General features: G+C 36.6%; 1 pseudogene; it reads left to right on the forward strand.

Moving 5' to 3' along the window:
* Nucleotides 1–4,035: 4,035 nt before the first annotated feature.
* On the forward strand, nt 4,036–6,696 carry LOC138395939 (polyglutamine-binding protein 1-like; annotated as a pseudogene).
* The last annotated feature ends 2,270 nt before the right edge of the window (nt 6,697–8,966 follow it).

Raw genomic sequence — 8,966 nt, forward strand, 5'->3', positions numbered from 1 at the left:
CTTAGGAGGATTCTTTGTAGAAATCTACAAGCTGATTCTAAAGCATATTGGATAAGCAAAGAAATTAAAATACAAAAAGAATTCTGGAAAAAAAATACAGTAGAAAGACTAATACAACCTAACTTCAACACATACTATAAAGCTTCAGCAATCAAGACAGTTTGGTATTTGTGACTGACATATGAATCAGTGGACCCAAATAGAGGGTGCAGAAACAAACCACATGAATATGAACAAGATTCCTTTGACAGAGTTAAAAGATAATTCAATAGAGAAAGAATAATCTTTTCAACATATGGTGCTGAAACAATTGAACATTCATAAGCAAGAAAATAAAAAGAAAAACCTTACCTTTACTTCACACCTTATACAAAAATTAACTGAAAATGGATCAAAGGCTTAAATACAAAACATAGAAATATAAAACTTTTAGGAAGAGAACATAGAGAAAATCTTTGTGACCTTGGGTTAGGCAAAGTATTCTTAAGTACAACATCAAAACACAGTTCATAAAAGAAAAAAAACTGATGCATTGAATGTCATAAAATATTAAAACCTTTTGTTCTGTGAACAACCCTATTTAGACAAGGTAAAGACAAGCTACAGATTAGTAAAAAAATACATTCAAATCACATATCTGAAAAATCACTCATGTCCAGAATATGTAAAGAATTCTCAAAACTCAGTAATAAGAAAACAAGCCATATTTTTTTACATGGGCAAAATATTGAAAAGCCACTTCAGGAATTAAAATATCTGAAATGTCAAAAAATACATAAAAAGATGATCAACATCATTAGTCATGAGATAAAATGAAAATTAAAATCACAGGATACCACTCTACATACATTAGAATGCCTAAAATTAACAACTATAAAATTATAATACCAAATTTGGTGAAGGTGAAGAGTGACTGGAATTCTCGAGACGTCGTTGGTGGGGATGTGGAAGGGAACATCCGCTTTGAAAAGCAGCCTGGAAGTGTCTTGTGACATTACGTAAGGAAGCTCAGAACTTAGTACCTATTTGAATAGTGAAAGAAAGAAAAATACAAAAATAACTGAGAAATTAAAAACTCAAAAATATTTGAGTCACAGGTTACTCTTAAGAAGCAGCAAAATGTAACGGAAGGAACACAAATTCGAGTCCTGCAGGCCCCTCTGCCTACGGTGTCCTTGGCCACACTCTTTATGCCTAAGTTTTCAGGTCTACAAAACAGTACTAATAATACAAGCCAACAGAGACTGTTATAAGATTCAAATAAGCTAGTAAAGTTTAAACACTCTTGTAGGTTTTTTGATCAAATATAGACATAATACATGTATGGTCATACTGAAAAAGTTGACACTGGCTTTCCTATGATCCAAAGAGAGTCGGTCTGCACCTCTGAAATAAGAAAATGATTTATTTTAAAACATTCCAAAAAGCAAAATGGATACAGGCTGTGTTTTCTCCAGAAATGTTACCTTATATCCATTTTAGTGGAGAAAGGCACTTATGTAAGGGAACATAAATTAAAATTGGCCACCAAAACAGGACATTACAGTATTGAAATGAGTGGAATGAAATGATCATTTTGAATTAAATGATTATAAAACAAGGAGAAACTATATATGCACTCCCTAACAATTCTGGATAACATAATTTCTGCTATTATACCTTAGTTTTGATGACTTTTTGTGGACATTAATGTATAAAAAGCTAAAACTAAGAAAAGTATAAAGTTGTATGTCATCAATAACTTCCCTGAGGTATCAGGAGACATTCTTCATCATGACACATAATTCCTTAATTCTATTCAATTTCACATCGTGTTTTTACCTGCTAAGTTTTCTTTTTTTAATTTAGTGCGTGTGTGTGCATACGTGTGTTCGTGTGCTTGTGTGTGTGTGTTTGTGTGTCTGTGTGTGTGTCTTTCAATGCCCCTTTAGTCATGGCATCGCTGCTGAAAAAAAAAGCAGCTGGATACTCTGCATACTGTGAAACTGTGAAACTGTGAAACTGGATGTGCATATACCTCCCATCTACCTATTCTGAAAATAAAACAGATTTGCTATATTTAGGCTACAGAATAAAATGTAATGAAAGCTAAATTTTTTACAGAAATTCGGCACATAAAGTAGAAGAAAAGAAAGAAATGTAGTTTATATAGATCATGACAGTGGCAAAGATGAAGGCACAGGATAACAAGGTTCATTACTGATAAGTCAAAAGACGAAAGATATTTAGCCAAATAACATAGCTTATGAAAAAAAATTATTATATAATATTTGCAAAGGGAAAAATTTAATTAAATCTTCATGTCTTTCTAATAAAGTCTATGAATAATTAATGTAACATTTTTAAAGTTCTTTAAATGCTATCTCAATTAGAAAATGTAAAAAACATTATAAATTTGACAAATAATTGGAGATGAATCATGAAGACAAATTCTACATTCGACTTCGAGATTTTGTCCCCTCTGAAGGTTACTTTATGGTAACTGCTTTTCAGTTAGCAAATCTAAGCTACAAGCTTTCCTCATCAATGGTTAAATTAACATATGTGCTTGATCCTAGCTTTAATATAAATTCAAAGTTTCCTCCCCAAAAGTCTTCTTTTTTATCTTGTCTTAGCTAAAGAGTACATTCTCAGATGAAATTAATGTTTTCTTTCTCATTTCACAGTGAGAAATAGCTTTCTCATAGTTTACTAAGTTTCTTGATTTCAAGATTATTCTCATTTGTCTAAACCTAAATTAGTTTAAAATTAACCACTGCATATAATACGAAATGTAATTAAAAAGCAAATTTAGCAAGTTCTCCAAGAACAAATTTTTCATTAAAATCCCTAGGCTAGATTTCACACTATAATACCATAAAATTGGTTGGTGACACTAAAGTAAAATTATACTTTGGTGTATCCAAAAATAAAAATTGGGCAGCAATAAATGTTCTTAATAACAAATATCATAACTTCAAGGTATTTAAACTCTAAGTAAGAGTTCAAATTATTTTAACCCATAGACATTTAGTTTAGGTCCATATCTGACCATATATCCCACCCAAGTCCCTCAATCTTTTCTTTTTTTAGCAAATGCTGTATCTGTTTTCATTGTTGAGCAAGGTATGAGCTATAAATAAATTTCTACCCTAAACGAGTTTGTAATTTGGGAGATAAAAACCTACACATGAAAATTCAAATAAGAGCAAAATTAACATTAAAGAAATAGGAAAGGCAGTCTTGTCAAATAAATGGTATGGACAGAAAACACATTTGAGCTCAAAGGAGAGATCCAACCGAGCTGGAGTGTTCCAGGGGCACCTATGTTATGTGCTATCTGCTGAGAACACAAAAGAATAAGATACATCCTTGTCTTCTAGAAGCTTGTAGTCTAGTTAATGGACTAGCAAAATGTAATCACAAAACAATGCGAGCTGAGTCTAAAAATATATACACAGTTGAAATATTTATGAAAAAGAGAGAGGGCCATTGCAAACACAAGAGAATGGGGAAGAAGAGTAGTGTGTTGAAACAACAACTAAGGGCTAGAAAATTGACATATATCACTTTTATCCCCACGATACTGCAAAAGAATTACTATTATTCTCTTTTTCTAATGAATGAGGAGACAAGTTAAAGCAAGTGAAAGAACTTGCCCCAAATTATTAATATTTAGCTGAGTAAGTAGCAGGGCTGAGATCATAATTTAAGCCTCCCTGGCTACAAATCTCTTCTTATAGGTACAAATATTAAGAGCAGAGTCCTTCTTCACACATTTTACGTGAGCAGAAAGTTTGTGCTCACCTCTCATTGGGTACAGGTCTATGATCATAAAATCCCAAGCCTCCTATATTACTTTTATATTAGTTTTTTATAGTTGCATAAAAATTACCATAAATTTAGCAGTATAAAATATGCATCTGTCTAGTTTATGTGGATCAGGAATCTGGAAACAACTTAACTGGGTTATCTGCGGAGGGTCTTACTAGTTGCGATTCATATATCAACCAGGGCTGCACTCTCCTCTGACACTAGGGGCACTCTTCCAAGCTCATGCGATTGTTGGCAGAACTCTCTTACAATTATGCTGAGGCCCTCAGCTCCTGGAAGCTGCCTTCAGTTCCCTGCCACCTTGACCTCTTCATGGGCAGTTCACATCTTAGCAGCTTGCTTCTTCAAGGCCAGCAGGAGAGTTTGTCACTCAGGGACTGCCCAGTCCTTTTGTCAAGGGCTTTCACCTGAATTCACCTGATAAACTCTCTTTGATTATTTCACAATCACTAATTTTGGGACTTTAATTATATATGCAAAATTTCTCCACCTTTGCCACAAAACATAACCTAATCAAGGGGTGACATCCCATTTGCTCTCTCCTGTTCTATTCATTGGCCACAAGTCACAGGTCCTGCCCACATTTAAGAGAAGGTCATAAATACTAGAAGGCAGAGGTAATGGGAGGTCACCTTAGGTTCTGTCTGCCACACCTTCCATCACCACTTTGTGCATGTTACCCTTCAACATTCCTCTTCAGATTAAATACAGGAAAAAGTGCAATAAAGGGTCATTCTGGGTGCATAACTCCTGCTTGTGAACCTCTAGCTAAGAAGTAGGTATAGGAGAAGGAAATAGGAAGCCTTTAGCAAGGGCAGATGTCAGGTAATAGCTCTATGTTAATTCCTACACTTGAGACTTGGGCACTGAGCAGATACCAGACACCATTTTATGATACACAAGTACTGTAGCATATTACTTGAGCATGATTTGAAGCACCAGAAGTAAGATTGCCACTAAACACAAGGCTATGTGGATTCAAAAACAGTAGAAATGAAAAACAGTTTGAACTCGCTGCCTCTACTAGAAGAGATAGCAAATGTGTAGCCATTCTCTTGATAACTTGTGATTGATCCATGTGGGAGAGAAGTTTGGAAAGGTTGATTGATTTGGAAAGAAAATGCGTATACTAGATAATTGAGTCATATGAAGCTCATGTGCTCTGTACGATGTTTAACTCTCTACTTTGACTAATGAAGAACCCTAGAGGGTATTTTCTGCCATTTTCTGGCTCAGTGCATGTTCATTACTGTAGCTTAAGTGAATACAAACAAACCAATGAGTCACTAGACTCATAATTATGGAAGCCTGTTCCACGCAACTCACAGATCTCATTCTGAAAGCAAGAGCTCTCTCAATTTCTCTCTCTATGACATTCTGCACCAAAGAGAGTTTAATCTGTACCGAGATTTTTTTATGCCACAAGCATCAACTTTGCAATGTTCAGAGAATTGACTCAAATACCCTACAGGCTTTCTTAAACCTAATTTAAAACCCTAAAATTAAAACTTACCCCTTCTGGCCTTCTATATATGCTTAATACCCTGTCCAATAGAATCCTCTTATTAAAAAATTAATAGGCTTATAGTCTACGAAAGAAATTTTGCCATAGGGAGTCTCAGTGCTATGACTTAGTTGTTCTGAAAAAATGCTCTTTTTATGTATTTCACTACTCCTGAAATACTCCTCTCATAAATCACACTGAGCATCACTGGCTTTTATTAGGGAATGGAAATGTACTGCTAACCTCCAGGCATAATAGAAAATAACCACCTTTTCCCACCTGAATGTCTTCAACAAATCAACCCAAAATTTTAAAATGTGAAACCCATGCCTTTTGTATTATACCACAATCATAGGCCAACTTTTAGGGTGTATTTTCTCTCAAAATCCTCTCTGATGCTTAAAGTTTCATTATCATAGATTTATAACTTGAAACTTTGATTATGGTTAAAATGCAAATAACTCTAGGACAAGAAACACTTTATTCTCATCGTTCTTTTTTTAAAATGTCTTATAGGAGCAGAGAGAAGTTTCTGAAGGTGAATAAAAGTAGAGGACAGGAAGACAAAGGGTACAGGATGAGAAAGCTATTTATACCAAAGTTGGCACTTCTTAAATATATTTACAGATGGAATTTACAAATTCAAAGCAATTCATCATCATCATTGATATTTGCATTACAGTAAACACATTCATTGAGTCCACACTGTTTGAAATAAGCCCTGGGGAGAAACTATCATGGTGAGGACTATGGTGATGATCCTGTGGACTATGAGGCCACCGGGTCAGAGGGCCTGCCACCCAGCTGGTACGTGGTGCTCCGAGCCTTCCTCCAGGCTCCCTTACTACTGGAATGTGGACACAGACCTTGTGTCCTGGCTCTCCCCACATGACCCCAACTCCGTCATTAACAAATCTGCCAGGAAGCTCAGGAGCAGTAATGCAGATGCTGAGGAGAAGTCCGACTGCAGCCCTGACAAATCAGATCGGGGCCATGACAAGTCTGACAGAGATGGAGAGCATGGCTATGACAAGGTGGACAGAGAGAGAGCGGGACAGGGAACGGCATCGGGACCATGGATGTGACAAGGCAGCCTAGGAAAAGGGCAAAGAACGGCGCCAGGGTAGCCGGGAGGAGCTGGCACCCTAGCCCAAGAGCGAGAAGCTGGCCAGCACAAAGGATGACAAGTCAGACCCAATGGACTCCGACTCATAATCGGATGTGTGCCGGGGCACATGGCCAACAGGACTCCCAAGCTGACCGAGGCCAAGACTGGGGCTGACAACAGCGGCCGGGCCCCCCTTGCAGCAGCGCCCTACCCATCCCGGGCCATTCTCCGGGCCAATGCCGAGGCCTCCCGAACCAAGCAGCAAGAATGAATCTTTGCCCTCCCCGGTCCTAGGGTTTTTAATAAAAGCTTTTCTGTGATCATGTAAAAAAAAAAAAAAAAAAAAAGTTTATATCCATGTATCAAATGAATAAGTAAAATTAAGTTCATTTGACTTCTCTTTGCCTTAAATGTTTAGAAAATATCTAAGAAAAATATTCCCGAGAGAGAAAGAGAAATCTTAGAGAGAGAGTTGCTGAGTCATTAATTCATGAGGGTAACCTAACTAGAAGTTAATTCACTAGAGAAGGCCCTCGGATCAGTATCCGTATCACATCAAAACCACAAATCAATTAAAAAAAAAGAACAATCAATCAAAACTTCTATTTGTAGCAAGTGAGGTGAGCTACAGGTATAAAAAACAATCCTCCACATGGAGAATATTTATTATGCTGTATAAAATACTAAAATAACCTACCTTTTATGAATTAGTTCATGTTAAAATAAGGAATATTATCAGAGGTTTAAAAAAAAAAAAAAAAAGCAAAGAAAAATTGATTCCAGAGATCTATGTAAAACACTGAAGTAGACGTTTGCCCTGGGCCAGAGCTTTAGAGGACCTTAAATACAGGAGCTAAAGCCTAGAGATTAGGCAGGGTGGACGAGCAAGATGAACATCTTCACGTAAAGGAAGGATTCCTGAAAGGAAGGGTAATACCTTCTTCAAAAGGCCTGTTAGTTAAAAACTGTTCCTAGAAGAGGAGGATAAATATATTTGCCTGTCTAGACTTTTGCTGTGGGTGGAGCTGGAAAATAAGTTCTACTGGCTAGTTCTAATTCTGGGTAAGAAGGAGTAAGCACACTATACAACCTCCCACTGAACGCAGCTGTAAAACTTGGACAGAATGCATGGGCTCTGAAGAGGAAATGATAGCAGATGAATTGGAAAAGAAGCCGGGATTAATATATCACCAAACTAATGGGGAGTTTCTCCATTTTGTCCCAAAGTATCACCCAACCTGGACCCAAGGCAAACCCAAAACACTGAAATGGCAACCAAGAGTCCTAGAAACCCTCCAGTTCTGTCCTGAGGGATAGGAAAGGAATTTCCTAACACCCAGAGAAAGTGGGAGGAAATTCTCCCATTTGTCTCAATTTTTTTTTCTTTTCTCTCCTGCCCTAGCCCTTAGGTAATCTCATAGCAGTGGTGTAAACAACAGGAACACTGGCAACAGCACAGCCCAGAGGTGCCTAAAATTTGAGGGAAAGGAAGCTTTCTCTCCAATCAGAGGAGTGGTGGTCCCAGCAGGATGAAGCAAGAAAGCCCCCTAGCTCGTTTCCTCTCTGTGTCTTGCTATCGCTTGACCCCAGGCACAGCACTATCCCAGGAAGTGAGCAGCAGAGCACAATGACTAAACCCCCAGCCTTGGCCAAGAGGACTGACAAGAGGAGTGCCAGAGAATCTTTCAGGAAAACTAAGAAATTAAGGGAACTTTTTTAGCCTGAAAAAGGGAATCCATATTTAAAAAGAAAGGGTAATTACAGTAAAATCACACACAAAAAAATAGTGAAATGTTGAAAGCATTACATTTAAGTTGAAAAGCCAGATATACTGCTATCATCACTTGTCTTTCTTAAGCTCCACGGTAGGCACATTGGTGTTTGCCACCTTACTGCTACTATTGTTATTATTGTTACTGCTATTTAATCTAGACATTGTGTTTTGCAGACTTTTATGCTTATGATGCATTGTACACAAAAGTGTCAAAAATATTATAAAGCAAACAAAATGTATATTCACTGTTATATATGTAAAGTCCATGTTGTACTCAGGGAAATACACTATATAGGAAATTTGAAATCAAGGTTTTTAGCTCTGCTCTCATTAACTATCTGCATGTCTTATATGTGTCATTAAATACTTCAGAGCCTTGATTTATTTTCTAAAAAATTAACTAAGTTGAACCCAATATCCTTTAAGACATGGTCACACAGTCTATTTAATATGTCTTTTAAACTGATGATCAAGCTCTGAATTTTTCAACCCAACCTGAATATTTCTGTGTATTTAGGGTAAGATTTTCCATTCTTGCAAAGAATGAAAAAATGAAAATTATATAACATTCAAATTTGTGTCCATAAATAAAGCTTTATTGAAACACAGCAATGTTTTTTGATTTGTTTATTGTCTATGGCTGCCTTTGTGCTATAACAGCAGAGTTGAGTACATGCAACAAGGACCTCGTGTGGTACTGTCATTATTTTTCACTGCTATTCAATGCACAAATAACAGTAACATAATTATAACTTGTCAGCTATTCA

Source organism: Eulemur rufifrons, chromosome 15 (assembly GCF_041146395.1).
Source record: "Eulemur rufifrons isolate Redbay chromosome 15, OSU_ERuf_1, whole genome shotgun sequence".
Lineage (NCBI taxonomy): Eukaryota > Metazoa > Chordata > Mammalia > Primates > Lemuridae > Eulemur > Eulemur rufifrons.